This window comes from Mesocricetus auratus, unplaced genomic scaffold (genome assembly GCF_017639785.1).
Source record: "Mesocricetus auratus isolate SY011 unplaced genomic scaffold, BCM_Maur_2.0 Super-Scaffold_100038, whole genome shotgun sequence".
Lineage (NCBI taxonomy): Eukaryota > Metazoa > Chordata > Mammalia > Rodentia > Cricetidae > Mesocricetus > Mesocricetus auratus.
In genome coordinates this window covers 5,398,433-5,416,671 of record NW_024429216.1, presented here as the reverse complement: position 1 = coordinate 5,416,671, position 18,239 = coordinate 5,398,433, and positions in this window count along the sequence as shown.

Below are 18,239 nucleotides of genomic sequence, written 5' to 3'. Positions count from 1 at the left end.
AGCTCATGCTACAAAAGATGCCCATTCATACAACATAGATGTCTGTTCCACTATGTTCATAGCAGCATTATTTGTAATACCCAGAACTTAGAAGCAACCTAGATGCCCCTCAACTGAAGAGTGGATAGAGAAAATGTGGTACATTTACACAATGGAGTACTATTCAGCAGAAAAAAATGGAATCCTGAGTTTTGCAGGCAAATGGATGACACTAGAAGAAACCATCCTGAGTGAGGTAATGTAGTCACAAAAAGAGAAACATGGCATGTATTTTCTCATATATGGATTTTAGACATATATCTGGGGAGTGCCAGCCTACAATCCCATGGCCAGAGAGTCTGGGAAACAGAAAATTCATTTAGTGGCTGATCTAAGAAGAGGCAGACTCCCACGGCTAAGTACTGAGCTGAACTCAAGAAAGCCAGTAACAGAGAGGGAGGACTGATAACCAAAGGAGTTAAGACTGGGCTGGTTTAACCCCAGAAACAGCTGACCTGACAAAGGTTAACTCTTGACTCCCAGGCTGAGGCCTGGGAATCCAACATGGGACTGATCAAGACCCCCTGAATGGGGGTGTCAGTGAGGAGGCCTAGGTAATTTATTGAGCCTTGGGCAGTAGATCAGTATTCATCCCGAGTATACACATGGACTTTGGTCTCCCATCCAACAATGTGAGATGAACTCTCACCCTGAACTCTTGGGGAAGGGTCTAGGCCCTGCCCTGGATGAAATGACAGACCATGGACACCCCCATGGAGGGCCTCACCCTCCCTGGGGAAATGAGGGGATAATGGGGGAGTTGGGGGAAGGGCACGGGAGGAGGGGAGGGAAAGGGAGAGGGACCTGGAACTGACTTGTGAACCAACCATGTTTCTAATCTAAATTTAAACTTAAAAATTAAAAAAAAATTAATAAAATAAAAAAAGAAGCTAATGCTAAGAGGAAACATTTCCCTCCCTCCCCAATTAGATTTTTTTAAAATTTGTGATTCTATATTTGAGATGCAAGTTTGGTTGGACTACAGGGACAGGGAATAGGGTAGATTGTGTGTGTGTCTGTTTCACATGGCAGGAAAGGGGAGCCTCTTTTTCATGGGGTTACCATGGTGATCATTGTTTTTTTTTCCCATCAAAACTGCATCTTCATCCATAGGTGATTTCCCCCTTTCCTGAGGGTCCATGACCAAATCTCAGAACCTCTTCACACACATCCTCTGTGGTTAACATTTACTTCATGCCAGCAAAACAGGGTAAACTGGCTTAGGGGCCTAATCTTCTAAATGGATGTCCAAATAGGAAGGGCAGAAACCCATTATAGCACTTTCATTTAAAAAAAAAAGGTTTATAGCTTTGTGTTCCTCTTTCCCCCCATTTCATGATGTCCATTCCCTAAGAAGGGTTTAAATAATATGAAAACTTTCATTTTGGAAATAAAAAATATAAATGTATTTGGTGTTTGATACATCGGTAGGTACTTTAAAGACCTGAATTTTATAGTATATATAAGAATCAGTTATGACTTTATATTTCCAGATAGAGAGCTCAGAACACGATGCTCTAAGCCACACCCCCCTGCTTGCTTTCCTGCCTTCCCATCCCCTCTCCTCCCCTCCCCCCTTCCCATCCCCTCTCCTCCCCTCCCCCTTCCCATCCCCTCTCCTCCCCTCCCCCTTCCCATCCCCTCTCCTCCCCTCCCCCTTCCCATCCCCTCTCCTCCCCTCCCCCTTCCCATCCCCTCTCCTCCCCTGTTTCAGGTTTCTAGGGCTTTGAGCTTGGTCTTTTCAAAGTTTTATTCTATTAAAGTTTTTGCTATATCTTCTGGTTTTCTTAAAAAGCTTTAGAATGGTTTCTATACCCTTTGTATCCCCCACATTGTTCATACCATCTCAGGGTCGATTGCGTCCAGATGGGGAGCTGAAGCAGAGGTGTGGAGTAGTCTCGTCTCCCTGCAACACGTCCATTGGAAATACGGGAAAGCCTGGTGCTTCGCGCCGTGCCATTGGCTCCTGTACATAAGGTTACGATGTGTCTACATCAGAAGTTCTTATATATTTCTTTTATAAGCTGAAAGAAGGTCTATTTTTTATGTTTTTAGGTCTATGGATGGAACGTTGTAAATGCCTGTGTAACAATAAAAGTACTAAAAAGGAAAAAAAGTCCAAAACCAACCATCCTATGTAAACATCTTAGTCTCCAAATGTCTCAATGTCCCCTACTTCATCCGGGAAAGCCAAAGTATCAATTGCTAAGGGCACACTGTCCCTAAAGCACCCAAGGTCTATACATGTCCCATGACCATCAGCAAACCCTAGTTTCTCAATTCATACAGTTCTCCCAACACTGGGAACCTGATCATTGAGTCCTAGTCACCTTAAGGTCCTCAGTGAGTTCTGATTGTGAGAGTTCCCTAGGACCTATGGTGTCATCACATGAATATGGTGACCAGCATATTCACTCTGAAGTTCCAAAAAAGTAATGGAAGGTGCATATTGTGTACGCAAGCAACAAAAACCTCTGCTCATAGAACATTTTGTCTGGGCTTGCACCCAGGTATGAATCAAAATGGGGAACTTGACTCAATTACTGACTATGAGATCCAGGTTTGTTTCTGACTTGTCCCTCTCTGCAGCAGTCAGATCAGTCATGGTACCGGTACATTAATCAAGATCCTACAGCCTTGGTGATCCCTCAATGTTTGATACAGCTTGGGACATTTGTGGAAGATGAACCTTTGTGTATGTGTGGCTGGACCCAGTTATTCTGTGTCAAGGTGAGGACCACCATGGAGCCATATTTTCATATACTACTGGAGATTCTCTAGCTGTGTTGTGTCATGTCACACCCATCCCACTGTCCCACCTACTTTACGTATCTACAGCTGCACACATCTGTTTGTGGTTAGTTGCCAGAATCTAGATTTCCATCCAGCATGCTCACCTATGCACACAGGTCTTTCTGTGACATCTTTTATTATCTTTCTAGATCAGTTTAAACAATCAATGCTCTAAGTACAAATGGAACAATCTCCAGAATATTCAGGAAGGACAGCCAGAGATAAATGGAAACTCTAAGGAAGTTTTCGGGTCAACCCATTCCTGTGGTCACCTATTTGTTATTACCTCTGACAATGTAGAGTTCATATCTCCAGGCAGATACTCTGGAGGCTGTTTTCTCAAACTGAACCTTCCCTCCATGGTGATCATGCGGGAGGGGTTCAAAGTGTAGTCCAAATGAGGACCTGCTAGATGCTCAAACCACAGCTAGAGTTGCAGACAATGGTCAGCACACTAGGTGAAACCCAGACTGACCCAGCAGTGACTGAATGTGTCTCTTTAGTGGAAGGTTCATCCAGTTCACACCAGAGCTGAACCCCAAGGAAAAAAGGTGGCAAGATCCTTATACGCATACTGAACTTCTGAGCAGCTCTGACAATGGATTTTTGAGGATCTGGACCCATTGATGGACCTAAACTTGGAGTTACATCCTGACTGCAGACTATCTCTCAGCCTGGACAATCAGAGGAAGCCTATCTATCGATGACTCTGCCAATGAAGATTCTGAGAGTCCCAGCACATCTGTAGAGAAGAATTGTATTCCCAAATCATCCCCAACTTTCCCCCATGTTGATCAGGCTTGTGAGGGTTCCCAGCTTAGTTCCCAAGAAGAGGTTTTGGTTGGACAATGCCCACAGCTGCAGCAACTGTCAACCCTTAGCTGTTGAGGCCACAACTGAGGTGTGCAGACTCAACCCAAGCTTTAGTTGCCACCTCAGCTGCAGCCTGAAGCCCAAATGATGCTCAAAGCTTGGGTCCATCTCCTAAGGAGCTTTGCCTAAGTCTCCTTCAAGAACTGCTCAATCTTTTTTCTTTATTATTATTATTATTTTTATTTTAAATAGCCTGTTTTACATGTCAAACCCAGTTCCATCTCCCTTCCCTCCTCTCACACCCACCCCACCATCCCTTCCAGCCTCCCACCCTATCGCCATTTCCTTCCACATAGGGAATATCTAGAGTCTGTCATTTCACTCAGGGAAGTGTCCAGGCACTCCCCTAAGAGTCCAGGTTGAGAGAGCATCCCTCTTTGTGTTATGGACACACAATATCTGTTTGCATGCCAGGGATAAACACTGATCCACTGCCCAGGGCCCCATAGGTAGCCCAGGCCTCCACATTGACTCTCACATTCAGGGGGTCTGGATCAGTCCCATGCTGGCCTCCCTGCTGTCGGTCTGAGGTACAAGAGCTCTCTCTGTTCAGGTCAGCTGTCTCTGCTGGTTTTGTCAGCCCATTCTTTGCCAATTTGCTCACCGCTCCTCTCTCTCTGTCACTGGGTTCCTTAGGTTCAGTTCAGTGTTTAACTGTGGGTGTTTGCCTCTGCTTCCATCAGTCACTGAATGAAGGCTCCAGGATGGTTATAGACATCAAGTTCATTATCAGGAATGGGCATTCGAGTTGGTCTCTCCACTATTGCCTAGCTTGCCAACTGGTGTCATCCCTTTACATCACTAGAGGTCACTCTGGTGCCTGGTCTGTCTTCGAGCCTATGATTCCCTCTTCCCCCTATTCTACTACACACACAACCTTCCTGTTCCCCCATGACCTACTCTCTCTTCCTCTTCTCCCCCTTTCTTCTTCCCAATTTCCACTCCCCCCAGCCCCTCACCATGTTCCCCATCTGTTCAGAAGACCTAGCCTCATTCCTCTTCTCTTGGGTACCATGCATATTTCTTAGATTCTTTCCTGTTTCCCAGAATCTCTGTCAGTGAAAGTGCAGACTGGCACTATCCTGATCCATGTCTAAAATCCATATATGAATGAGTACATACCATGTTTGTCTTTTTGTGACTGGGTTACCTCACTCAGGATGGTTTCTTGCAGTGCCATCCATTTACCTGCGAATTTCAAGATTCCATTGGTTTTTTTTTTTCTGCTGAGTAATACTCCATTGTATAAATATACCACATTTTCTCTATCCACTCTTCAGTTGAGGGGCATCTAGGTTGCTTCCAGGTTCTGGCTATTACAAATAATGCTGCTATGAACATAGTGGAGCAGATGCCCTTGTTGTATGAATTTGCCTCTTTGGGATATATGCCTAAGAGTGGAATTGCTGGGTCTTGTGGTAGATGGATTCCCATTCCCTGAGGAAACTCCATACTGATTTCCAACGTGGCTGTACGAGTTGGCACTCCCACCAGCAGTGGAGGAGTGTTCCCCTCTCTCCACATCCTCTCCAGCATAAATTGTCTTCAGTGTTTTTGATTTTATCCATTCTGTCAGGAGTAAGATGGTATCTCAAAGTTGTTTTGATTTGCAATTCCCTGATGGCTAAGGATTTTGAGCACTTTCTTAAGTATCTCTTAGCCATTTTAGCCTCCTCTTTTGAGAATTCTCTATTTAGTTCTGTACCCCATCTTTTAATTGGATCCTTTGGTGTTTTGGAGACTTGCTTCTTGAGTTTTTTGTAAGGTTTGAAGATTAGCCCTCTGTCAGATATGGGGTTAGTGAATCTCTTTTTCCATTCTGTAGACTGCCTTTTTGTCTTGTTGACTGTGTCTTTTGCCCTACAGAAGCTTTTTAGATTCAGGAGGTCCCATTTGTTAAATGTCGATCTCAGTGTCTGTGCCACTGGTGTTATGTTCAGGAAGTGGTCTCCTGTACCAACTCGTTGAAGAATATCTCCCAATTTCTCTTCTAAGTGTTTCAGTGTGGTTGGATTTATGTTAAAATCTTTGATCCATTTGGATTTAAGTTTTGTACAAGGTGATAAACATAGATCTATCTGCAGTCTTCTGCATACCAGTACCCAGTTATGCCAGCACCATTTGTTGAAGATGCTTTCTTTTTTCCATTATATAGTTTTAGCTTCTTTGTCAACAATCAAGTGTTCATAGGTGTGTGGGTTAAAATCAGGGTTTTTAATTCAGTTCCATTGGTCTACCTGCCTATTTTTGTGCCAATACCAAGCTGTTTTCAGGACTATAACTCTATAATAGAGCTTGAAATCAGGTGTGGTGATGCCTCCTGTACAGGGTGGTTTTGGCTATCCTGGGCCTTCTGTTTTTCTATATAAAGTTGATTAATGTTCTTTCCAGGTCTGTGAAGAATTGTGCCGGAATTTTGATAAGGATTGCACTGAATCTGTAGACTGCTTTTGGCAAGATTGCCATTTTTATTATGTTGATCCTACCAATCCAAGAGCATGGGAGATCTTTCCATTTTCTGGTATCCTCTTTGATTTCTTTCTTTAAAGACACAAAGTTCTTGATATACAGGTCTTTCACTTCCTTGGTTAACATTATCCCCAGATATTTGATGATGTTTATGGCTATTGTAAAGGGAGATGTTTCTCTGATTTCTTTCTCAGCCACTTCATCATCTGTATATAATAGGGCCACTGATTTTTTTGAGTTTACCTTGTATCCTGCCACTTTGCTGAAGGTGTTTATAAGCTCTAGGAGTTCCCTTGAAGAGTTTTTTGGGTCACTTATGCGAACTATCATATCATCTGCAAACAGTGAAAGCTTAACTTCTCCTTTTCCTATTTGTATCCCCTTGATCTCCATTTGTTGTCTTATTGCTGTAGCTAGAACTTCAAGTACAATATTGAAGAGACATGGAGAGAGTGGACAGCCTTGTCTTGTTCTTGATTTTAGAGGCATTGCGTTGAGTTTCTCTGCATTTAGTTTGATGTTAGCTGTTGGTTTACTGTATATTGCTTTTATTATGTTCAGGTATGTTCCTGTTATCCCTGATCTCTCTAGGACCTTTATCATGAAAGGGTGTTGGATTTTGTCAAAGGCTTTTTCAGAATCTAGTGAGATGATCATGTGGTTTTTCTTTTGCAGTTTGTTTATATGGTGGATTTCATTGATAGACTTTTCTAATGTTGAACCATCCCTTCATTCCTGGGATGAAGCCTACTTGATCACGGTGGATGATTTTTCTGATGTGTTCTTGAATCCGGTTTGCTAGCATTTTATTGAGTATTTTTGCATGGATGTTCATGAGGGAAATTGGTCTATAGTACTCTTTCTTAGTTGTGTCTTTGTGTGGCTTGGGTATCAAGGTAATTGTATCCTCGTAAAAAGAGTTTGGCAGTGAGCCTCCTGCTTCTATTGTGTGGAATACTTTGAGGAGTATTGGAATTATCTCTTCTTTGAATTTCTGAATAGAATTCTGCACTGAAGCCATAAGAACTGCTCACTCTTATAGACCTGGTGACACATCCTCACCATATCCAATCCCACTTATCACTGTAATGAGAACCCTTGGTTCAGGATAAGAATTGCAACATCATGGAAGAGGTGAACTTGCAGACAAGGGCCAGGATATTGCAGAATCTGGAGGAACGGCTCCTCCTGTGTCCTAAGGACCACAGGTCACATCCTGGTGTTGTTGCATAGAGTTCAGCATCTCAGTCAAGCTTTACAGTTTGGGCACCAACCAACTGAAGTGTGCTATGCCCGAAGTTTTATTATCTCTTTTCGACAGACCGGCTATACTAAAGCTGCTAACACTCCTTCCTCCTCCTCCAAGAATATAGAGGATATAGGCACATGCCACCTGGGACTAAATCTATGTTGCCAAGGCTTCCAATGAATTTTCTGGTGAACTAATGCTTTTGTCACCTGATTGTTGGGATTCTAACTGATAACAGAGTTTCGAAAACACTGGAAATGAAATTCCACATAGAAATTCTGGGGTATAGATACAGATGATTGTAGCAGCCAGAAGATTCTAGGACAGCATAAGAACATGACCCCAGAATCAAATCACCAGGGCTTCTAGGGGCTCACAGAGACTGAACTGACAATCAATCTCCCTGTAGAGAATTGAATAAGTCAGGGTGTGGAGAGAGGGCCGAGAAGTTAAAAGTAGGGGCTGCTCTGCAAAGGACTTGAGTACAATTCCAAGGACTCACATGTTTCTCAGCTAACTCTACCTCCAGTCCCAGGGGATCTGGTATCTTCACCCAGACATAAATGCAGGCAGAACTCCAATGCACATAAGAAATTTTAAAAAGAACTGAATAAGTCCTCTGAATATGTGTTATGGTTGTGTAATTTGGTATTTTTGTGGGAGTGGGGTCTGACTCATTTGCTTGCTTTTTGGGACCCCTTCTTCATAGTGTGTTGCCTCATCCTGCCATGATAAGGTTTGTATCCTCATTGAATTTTGTAATGCCAAGTTTGGTTTTTATCACTGGGAAGACAGCTATTTTCTGCAGGTAAGAAGATGAGGAATGGATTGGGCATTGAGGTTAATTGGGGAGAAGGGACCAGGAGGAGGGGAGGGAGATGAACATGCAATGTAGATACACATGAGAGAAGAAAAGATAAAAGAAAGAATACATCATGGAGCTTTTCTCCTTGTTTTCACTGTGTTTCTTTCATTTCTGTCTTTGTCTTATTTACAAAGGGCTTCTCTGTCATTGTACACACCATGTAGAGCAGGTTGGCCTTGAACTGACTGAAATCTCCCTGCCTCTGTCTCCTGAGGGCTGGGATTAAAGGTGTGTGAGATTGCTGCCTGGCTCTGGGTTTTTTCCCAACTGAACTGGGTCAAATTTTAAGGTATATGAAATAATTATGTAGTATTTTTTATGTAGCCCAGGCTGTCCCCTGGATTCTGAGTGTTGAGATTCCAGATGTGCTAAAGACCTGTGTTAGTGTAATGTTTTCAGAACTAACTTTTCACCAGTGAACATTTTTCATTATGTATAGTGATCGTAGAGTAAAATTTAAAGTGTAACTTACTACTTTGCATTACAAACTATCAATACTTTAAAATTGCAGGGAGTAGGTTGGGTGGGGGTGGCATACACCTTCAATCCCAAAACTTATGAAGGCAGAAGAGGGTGAATTTATATGAGTTCAAGGGCTATCTAGTCTACAGAGTAAGTGCCAGGACAGGGTCCAAAGCTAAACAGAGACCTCCTGTCATGAAAAGAAAAAACAAAAACAAACAAACAAAAACATAACATAGTCTCTAAGATTGCTTTGGTAAGGCAGGAGAGATGGCTCAGTGAGTCAGAGAAATTCTTGCTTTACCATGGTACAGTTTTAGCTGCCAATTACTGGCTCACAACAATTCATTCGGCTCCTCAATGGCTGGGCATCTGAGTTCATCATCTGGTCTCTTTGGACTTTAAACATGCACATTTTGTATACACACATGTACTGGCAAAAAGTACAGAACAAAACAACAGTTGACTTGTAGATCTTGAAGCTTGTGATTTGGTTTTGACAACTTATCCCTGGTTGATCTCAATGTCACTCTGTAGCCAGTCTGCCTCAAAATTGCAATTCTCCTACCTCGGCTTCCCAAGTAGCTGGGGTTAAAGGACCATGCTCCCAGGACTGTACCTTATGTAACCTCTGATAACAATAAAAGTTTCTTGTCTGTTTTTGTTTTTGTTTTTCAGGGCAGGGTTTCTTTTTATTGCTTTGGAGGTTGTCTTGGAACTTGCTCTGTAGACCACACTGGCCTGGAACTCACAGAGAACTCACCTGACTCTACCTCCTGATGATGGGATTAAAGGTGTGAACCACCAACACCAGGCTAACATGAAGAGTTTAGGATTATTTCTGTTTCTTGATAACCTAGAGACTTGTGGGAAGATTTGTCTGTTATTTGACGTTTTTGTTGCTTTTTGAGGCATGGTCTTCTTTCTGTAGCCTAAGCCGGCTTTGGGTCAGCTTTGTAGGTGAGCCTGAAGCCTGGCCTGTGAGTCCTGATCTGCTTTCTGCCAAATGCTGAAGAGCCCCAACAGCTAGCCCTCCAAAAGCTTGTTTTCCTAAGCTGTTCCATCCTTGGACGTGAGCAGCTACACTTAAACTTCTTCCCCTGGTGGCCCTCAAGGACTTGAAAGTATTTCCCAGACCTCAGTCCTCAGGGACTTAGGAACATTCCACAAACCTCAAGGTTCCAGGTGGGTCACAAAGATCAGCCAGGGCACAGACATTGCCTGAGACAATGAGCCAGTCAGACAGTCACAAGCGTTCGTGATTTATGAAGGTCTGGCACCAACTTCCAAACTCCCCTTGCACCCCCACCACCCCGTTTGCGGTTTCAAGCTCTAAAAACTTGCTGTAATTTCTGCTTGGGGTTCACTCTTTCTCGAAGGCAGCTGAACCCCGCCACGCTGGCTTAATAAAAATCCTCTTGTGTTTTGCAATGAACCTCAGCTCCCTGGCGGTCTTTGGGGAGAGGGTCCTGAGAGAAAGACTGAAGGGTCTTTTAATACCAGGCGAAACAGTCTTGTTGCACCAAGCTGGTGTGCCGATCCATTACATGTGCCTAACTTTTCCTTTGGTTTCTTGACACAGGGTTTCTCTGTGTAATGGCCTTGGCTCTTTGGGAACTCACTCTGTAGACCATGCTTGCCACAACTCACAGAGATTCACCTGCCTTTGTCTCCAAAGTGCTAGGATTAAAGGCCAGGCCACCAAGCCCAGTTTGAATACCTTCTATAATGTTTCAAAAATATGTTCATTCGCAGGAAAGCCCCTAAATGGGGCATCATGGGGAACAGTCAGTTCTTAGTGCCTGGAGGCCATATTTGTTTCACATTTGCATTCAAAGATACTCCATATGAAGAAAAAAATCAGGAGAAAAAAATTGAAAAATACAAAAAGCAAGGCTTACAGTTTTAATGTTATCTTGTCAGAGGTTCATCAAAGCAACTGCAAATAACAGGACTATATGAGCTATAAACTGATAATTTGCCTTAGCAAACAACAAAATTCAAATGGATGAGGCATATGTAGTTCAGTGGGAAGATAGGGACATAATCAGCATGAACTTCCTTGTTCTGTGGGCCATGCTGCTCATGGTGAATCCCAACTCCTCCATCAGATATAAAGAAAGTTCAAGGCCAGTTAAGGATAAAGGAGGCCTCGCCTTAAAATTTTTGCAGGGCAATGGTGGGACACGCCTTTAATACCAGCACCCGGGAGGCAGAGACAGGCATGTCTCAGATTTTGAGTTGTTTGTTCTACAGAATGAGTAACAGGATAGCCACAGCTACTCAGAGAAACTCTTTCTGGAAAAAAAAGGAATGCATGAAAAAGTATCATTAGATACAAGTTTGATCATATATTCTACAACATTATTGTTCTCCCGTCTCCCTGGAGTATATCAAGAGCAGCTGCAGGACAAATTTTTTTCCCAGATGGCAATGAAGCAGGATTAAATGATCACCTTGCACACAGGTTTCCAGACAGGAAGTTGAATAAATATCCAATTAGGACTGAATTAAGCAGCTGAAGAGCTTGATAAGGCACTCTCATGGGGTATGGGCCTCAAATCTCAGTGTGTGTGAGGCAGGGGGATCAGAAGTTCATAGTAATCAGAAGTCATACACTGTATGAGTCCTGCCTGAGCTACAGAAACCCCATGTCTAGTTCTTCCCTCTGAGAGATTACAAAATATTGGGGCAAAAATTTGGGAGAAAATAAAAACAATTGGATGATCACAGTTCTGTGATACAACTTCTTTAGTAAACGATTTGCCACCAAATACATGAACCTAACCTGTGTTTCCAGGCCTTCATGACTGAAGGGTAATGGCAACATGCAAATGTTGTCAGGTTCCATCCACATGTCCTGAGAATGAATGTGTCCAGAACACATGCACAAAATAAAAGTGTGTAAAACACACACACACACACACACACACATACAAAGAAATTCTCTGTGTACTCATGACCATCCTGGAATTGCTCTATAGTCCCAAGCTGGTCTCCCACTCACAAAGATACACCTGCCTCTTCCTCCTCCCACATTCTGGAACTAAAGGTATGTGCCACCTCAGCCTAGATGCCTGTGATTTTTAATGTATTGATTATAATAAAATATTAGGAAAACTATATTTTACCCTCTGTTTATATTTTATCCAGTATGGGGGATTTACACCAGGATTTCCCACAAAGCTGGAAAAGAGTTCTGTCACTGCTTCACCAAGCATTGCTTTGTTAACTTTCCAATAATTCATTACTGTAGTTCATTTTAATCCTCTGTGAATGTCAAGAAAACTTCCTGGTTGTTGACCTTTAACCTGAGGTCTGCCCTCACGCAGGTTTCCACACAAGTCAAAGGTCACCGGGACACAAGCTGAGGGATCCCAGGGTGGACTGAAAGCAGTTCATTCCCTCACAAAAATGCATCACTTGCTGTGTACTACACCCATTGAATGTCCAGTCTGCAAGCACAGAAGCCAGCATCAGCCTTGATGACTGTGTACATCAAGGTGGGGGCAAATGGGACCTTGACACATCCTGGACCTGGGGGAGCAGAGGGAGGCTCTCGATTGCCTATGCCTGACACTGGGTGCTGGTAGCATCATGAATGAAAAGAGTGACAGGCAGACTGTTAGCCAGCCCTACTCCATCACTAAGGGGTGAATTTGGTGGGCAATCCTTTCATCCAAGCACAAAGGACGCAGTAGCAAGCAGATCTCTGTGATGTTGAGGCCAACTTGGTCTATACAGTGAGACAGAGAACAGCCAGGGCTGTAAGGACAAACCCTGTGTCAAAAAAAGGACCTGGCATTGTGGTACACACCTTTAACCCTGCTATTTCTGAGGCTGAGGAATATAAGTGCAAATCTTTCATTTTGAGGACAGTCTGGTTTGCACAGTGAGTTCTAGAACTGCCAGTGCTACACAGAGAAACTGTTTTTGAAAAAAAGGAAAAAGGTAGGGTGACAGCAATCAGAAGGCATAGGATGATGACCTTTGGCAGCCTGAGTTGTGATCCTTGAACTAAGAGAATCACCAAGTAGTGAAGACCACATTTTAAATGGGCTCAGTCCCAAGATTGGAGAAGTAAGAGGGTGTGGCAAAATATGTTAGCATTTTAGGTCCCCACAAAAGCAGCATTGGTTATATCTGCTCTATGATGAAAGCCATCCTCAAATATACCAAGCCTCTATATGGTGAAGCTTACACCTGGAGGGGCCATTGAGTGGGAGTGTCTGTGGGAATGATGGGAAAAATGTGGAGGATCTGGGAGGGGCCTGAAAGGAAAATACATTTAAGGCCGTGTCCTTGGACTGGAGTTTCAAACGGCAGCAGCGGCAGTGATCTGGTGAAGACAGGAGTTCCTGCTGATGGCCAGGGTAAGTTGTCCAGTAAGGCTTCTGTTTCAATGGTTTTGTGGGGTGTGGAGTGTGGTTGTATCATACTGTGGGACCAACAGCAATGAATAAGTCATCATTTCTCCCACATCTTTACCAGCCTGAGCTGCTGTTGTTCTTTTTTTTTTTTTGGCATTTCCAAGAGAGTTAAAAATCTCAAAGTAATTGTAATTTGTATTGATAGTTGCTGAAGGCTTTTTTTGTTTGTTTGCTTTTTTGAGGTCAGGTCATTCCATAAAGTTCTGGGTGTCCTGGTGCTCCCCGTGCAGACTAGGTTGTACAGGTTGTGTAAAACTGCTCAGACATCCTCCTGCCTCTGCCTCCTTAGTGCTGGGCTTGAAGTCATGTACCACCACACACAAGTAGTTTAAAAATTTTTTTTTGGTTTTTCGAGACAGGGTTTCTCTGTGGCTTTGGAGGCTGTCCTGGAACTCGCTCTGTAGACCAGGCTGGCCTCGAATTCCCAGAGATCTGCCTGCCTCTGCCTCCCGAGTGCTGGGATTAAAGGCTAGTAGTTCAAATTTTTATTTTCTTTGTTCATGGGATAGGGATTTTCAGTGTAGTATTGGATGTTCTGTAACTCCTGTTGTTTAATATGCGGCCCTCCAACTCAGAAATCCTGATGCCCCTGTTTCCCTAGTGATGGGATTAAAGGTGTGTGTCACCACTCCCTGTTAAGAGTTGTTGCTCTTAGGTTTCATTTGAAAAAAATCCAAGGTCTTCATGGACTGACTATACAGCACATTCAAGTTCAGTTTAGGATACACAATACTCTAACTAAAAAGGGGGAATTTTGAAAAACTTATTTATTAATAGAGACCATGGGTCACATCTTATAGAAGAGAATTGCTCTCCTGTCTCAGGACCGTAAGAAGAGCAGATGTAGGACTAGTGTCTCAAGTTTTAAAGGAGTAGGAGAAAGCCAGGCGTTGGTGGAGCACACCTTTAACCCCAGCACTCAGGAGGCAGAGGCAGCCAAATCTCTGTGAGTTTGAGGCCAGCCTGTTCTACAGAGGGAGTTCCAGGACAGCCTCCAAAACAATACACAGAAACCCTGCTTAGAAAAGCCAAAACCAAAAGAAAGAGAAAATGCCCTTAAAGAAATCAGAAAAATATCTAAAAAGGACAGGATGTCCCCTGAGGTACTCAGTAGCATCTAAAGGGGAGGGAAAAGGCACCCCCAAGGGATTAGCATCTGTAATCTCAGCATGTCTGAGGTAGGGAACCAGAAGTTCATGGTCATTCTTAGTTATACAATGGGTATGAGATCAGCCTGAGCTATGGAAAACTGGTGTCATTTATTGATTTTCCTGGAGACATAACCCTTAGAACCCAGAGCTCTGATGCTTGTAAAATGGCACAGCAAAAGTCCATGTCACCTAGATTGAGAAACTGAGTTTTATTTCCATGGTCCATAGGATGGAAGGGGAAAACATACAGTTTGTTTTCTTACTTCTACAAATGTACTCTGGGCAGGCTATGGAACCAAATGCATGCAGAAAAACACATGTAATAACATTTTTTTCTTTTAGGAAAAATGACTTGTTTTACTTTATCTTATGTTTCTTTTTTTTTTAAATCTAAAAGGAATGCATAATTTTTTATTTATTTTTCAGTTTAAATTTAGATAAGAAACAAGGTTGCTTCACAAGTGAGTTCCAGGTCCCTCTCCCTTTCCACCCCTCCTCCCGGGCCCTCCCCCCAACCCCCCCATTATCCCCTCATTTCCCCAGGGAGGATGAGGCCTTCTATGGGGGTGTCCATAGTCTCATTTCACCCAGGGCAGGGCCTAGACCCACCCCAAGATTTTAGGGTGAGAGTGCATCTCACATTGTTGGATGGGAGTCCAAAGTCTGTGTGTGTACTCGGGATGAGTACTGATCTGCTGTTCAAGGCTCAATAGATTACCTAGGCCTCCTCACTGACACCCACATTCAGGGGGTCTTGATCAGTCCCATGCTGGATTCCCAGGATGATGCCTGGGATTCAAGAGTTAACCTTTGTCAGGTCAGATGTTTCTGGGGGTTAAACCAGCCCAGTCTTAATCCCTTTGGTCATCAGTCCTCCCTCTCTGTTACTGGCTTTCTTGAGTTCAGCTCAGTACTTAACTAAGGGTGTCTGCCTCTTCTTCGATCAGCCACTGAATGAAGTTTCTGTTTCCCAGACTCTCTGGCCATGGGATTGTAGGCTGGCAGTCCCCAGATCTATGTCTAAAATCCATATATGAGAGAGTACATGCCATGTTTCTCTTTTTGCGACTGTGTTACCTCACTCAGGATAGTTTCTTCTCGTGTCATCCATTTGCCTGCGAATCTCAGGATTCCACTGGTTTTTTTTCTGTTGAATAGTACTCCATCGTGTGAATATACCACATTTTCTGTATCCACTCTTTCGGTTTAGGGACATCTAGGTTGCTTCGAAGTTCTGGCTATTACAAATAATGCTGCTATGAACATAGTGGAACAGACATCTATGTTGTATGAATGGGCATCTTTTAGATATATGCCTAAGAGTGGAGTTGCTGGGTGTTGTGGTAGGTTTATTCCCATTTTTTTTTATTTTTTGAGACAGGGTTTCTCTGTAGCTTTGGAGGCTGTCCTGGAACTCACTTTGTAGACCAGGCTGGCCTCGAACTCACAGAGATCTGCCTGCCTCTGCCTCCCGAGTGCTGGGATTAAAGGCGTGTGCCACCAACGCCTGGCTTATTCCCATTTTTCTGAGGAATCTCCATACTGATTTCCAAAGTGGCTGAACCAGTTGGCACTCCCACCAGCAATGGAGGAGTGTCCTGCTTTCACCACATCCTCTCCCGCATAAATTGTCATTGGTGTTTTTGATTTTAGCCATTCTGACAGGAGTGAGATGGTATCTCAGAGTTGTTTTGATTTGCATTTCCCAGATGGCTAAGGATGTTGAGCACTTTCTCAAGTGCCTCTCAGCCATTTTAGACTCCTCTATTGAAAACTCTCTATTTAGTTCTGCAGCCCACTTTTTAATTGGGTCCTTTGCTGTTTTAGACTTGCTTCCTGAGTTCTTTGTAAATTTTGGAGATCAACCCTCTGTCAGATGTGGGATTAGTGAATATTTTTTCCCATTCTGTGGGCTGCCTTTTTGTCTTGCTGACTGTGTCCTTTGCCTTACAGAAGCTTCTCAGTTTCAGGAAGTCCCATTTATTCATTGTTGATCTCACTGCCTGTGCTAGTGGTGTTATGTTCAGGAAGCTGTCTCCTGTACCAATTTGTTCAAGGGTACCACCCACTTTGTCTTCTAAGAGGTTCAGTGTGGCTGGATTCATGTTGAGGTCTTTGATCCATTTTGGCTTAAGTTTTGTGCTTGGCGATAAACACAGATCTATCTGCATTCTTCTACATGCCAGGCTCCAGTTATGCCAGCACCATTTCCTGAAGATGATTTCTTTATTCCATTGTATATTTTTAGCTTCTTTGTCAAATATCAGGTGTTCATACGTGTGTGGGTTAATATCCGGGTTTTCAATTCAATTCCATTGGTCTACCTGCCTATTTTTGTGCCAATACCAAGCTGTTTTCAAGACTATAGCTCTATAATAGAGTTTGAGGTCAGGGATGGTGATGCCTCCGGACGTTGCCTTGTTGGCCAGGGTTGTTTTGGCTATCCTGGGTCTTTTGTTTTTCCATACAAAATTGATTTTTGTTCTTTCAAGGTCTGTGAAGAATTGTGCTGGGAGTTTAATAGGGATTGCATTGAATCTGTAGATTGCTTTTGGCAGGATTGCCATTTTTACTACATTGATCCTACCTATCCAAGAGCATGGGAGATCTTTCTATTTTCTGAGGGCTTCTTTAATTTCTTTCTTTAAAGATTCAAAGTTCTTGCGATACAGGTCTTTCACTTGTTTGGTTAGCATAATCCAAAGTTTTTTATTTTGTTTGTGGCAATTGTAAACGGTGATGTTTCTCTGATTTCTTTCTCATCCTTTTTATCATCTGTATATAGTAGGGCTACTGATTTTCTTGAGTTGACCTTGTAGCCTGACACTTTGCTGAAGGTGTTAATCAACTGTAAGAGTTCCCAGGTAGAGTTATTTGGGTCATTGATGTAAACTATCATATCATCTGCAAACAGTGAAAGTTTGACCTCTTCCTTCCCAATTTGTATCCCCTTGATCCCCCTTTGTTGTCATATGGCAATGGCTAGAACTTCAAATACCATGCTGAAAAGGTATGGATTGAGTGGACCTGACTTCTCCATGTTTCTTTTTTAATAATAATTTTTATTATTTTATTTTTAAATTTAAATTAGAAACAAGGTTGCTTCACATGTCAATTCCAGGTCCCTCTCCCTTTCCATTCCCTCCTCCCATGCCCTTCCCCCAACCCCTCCAATATCCCATCATTTCCCCAGGGAGGGTGAGGCCCTCCATGGGGGTGTCCATAGTCTGTCATTTCATCCAGGGCAGGGCCTAGACCCTCCACCAAGAGTCCAGGGTGAGAGTGCATATCTCATTGTTGGATGGGTGGCCAAAGACCATTTGTATACCTGGGATGAATACTGATCTACTACCCAAGGCTCAATACATTACCTAGGCCTCCTCACTGACACCCAAATTCAGGGGGTCTTGATCAGTCCCATGCTGGATTACCAGCTATCGTTCTGGGATTCAAGAGCTAACCCTTGTCAGCTCAGCTGTTTCTGGGGGTTAAAACAGACCAGTCTTAACCCCTTTGCTCATCAGTCCTCCCTCTCTGTCACTGGATTTCTTGAGTTCAGCTCATTGTTTAGCTGTGGGAGTCTGCCTCTACTTCCATCAGCCATTGAATGGTTGTTTCTGAGACTCTCCGGCCATGGGATTGTAGGCTGGCACTCCCCAGATCAATGTCTAAAATCCATATATGATAGAGTACGTGTCATGTTTCTCTTTTTGTGACTGGATTACCTCACTCAGGATGGTTTCTTCTAGTGTCATCCATTTGTCTGCAAAACTCAGGATTCCATTTTTTTCTGCTGAAAAGTACTCTATTGTGTAAATGTACCACATTTTCTCTATCCATTCTTCAGTTGAGGGGCATCTAGGTTGCTTCCAAGTTCTGGCTATTACAAATAATGCTGCTATGAACAT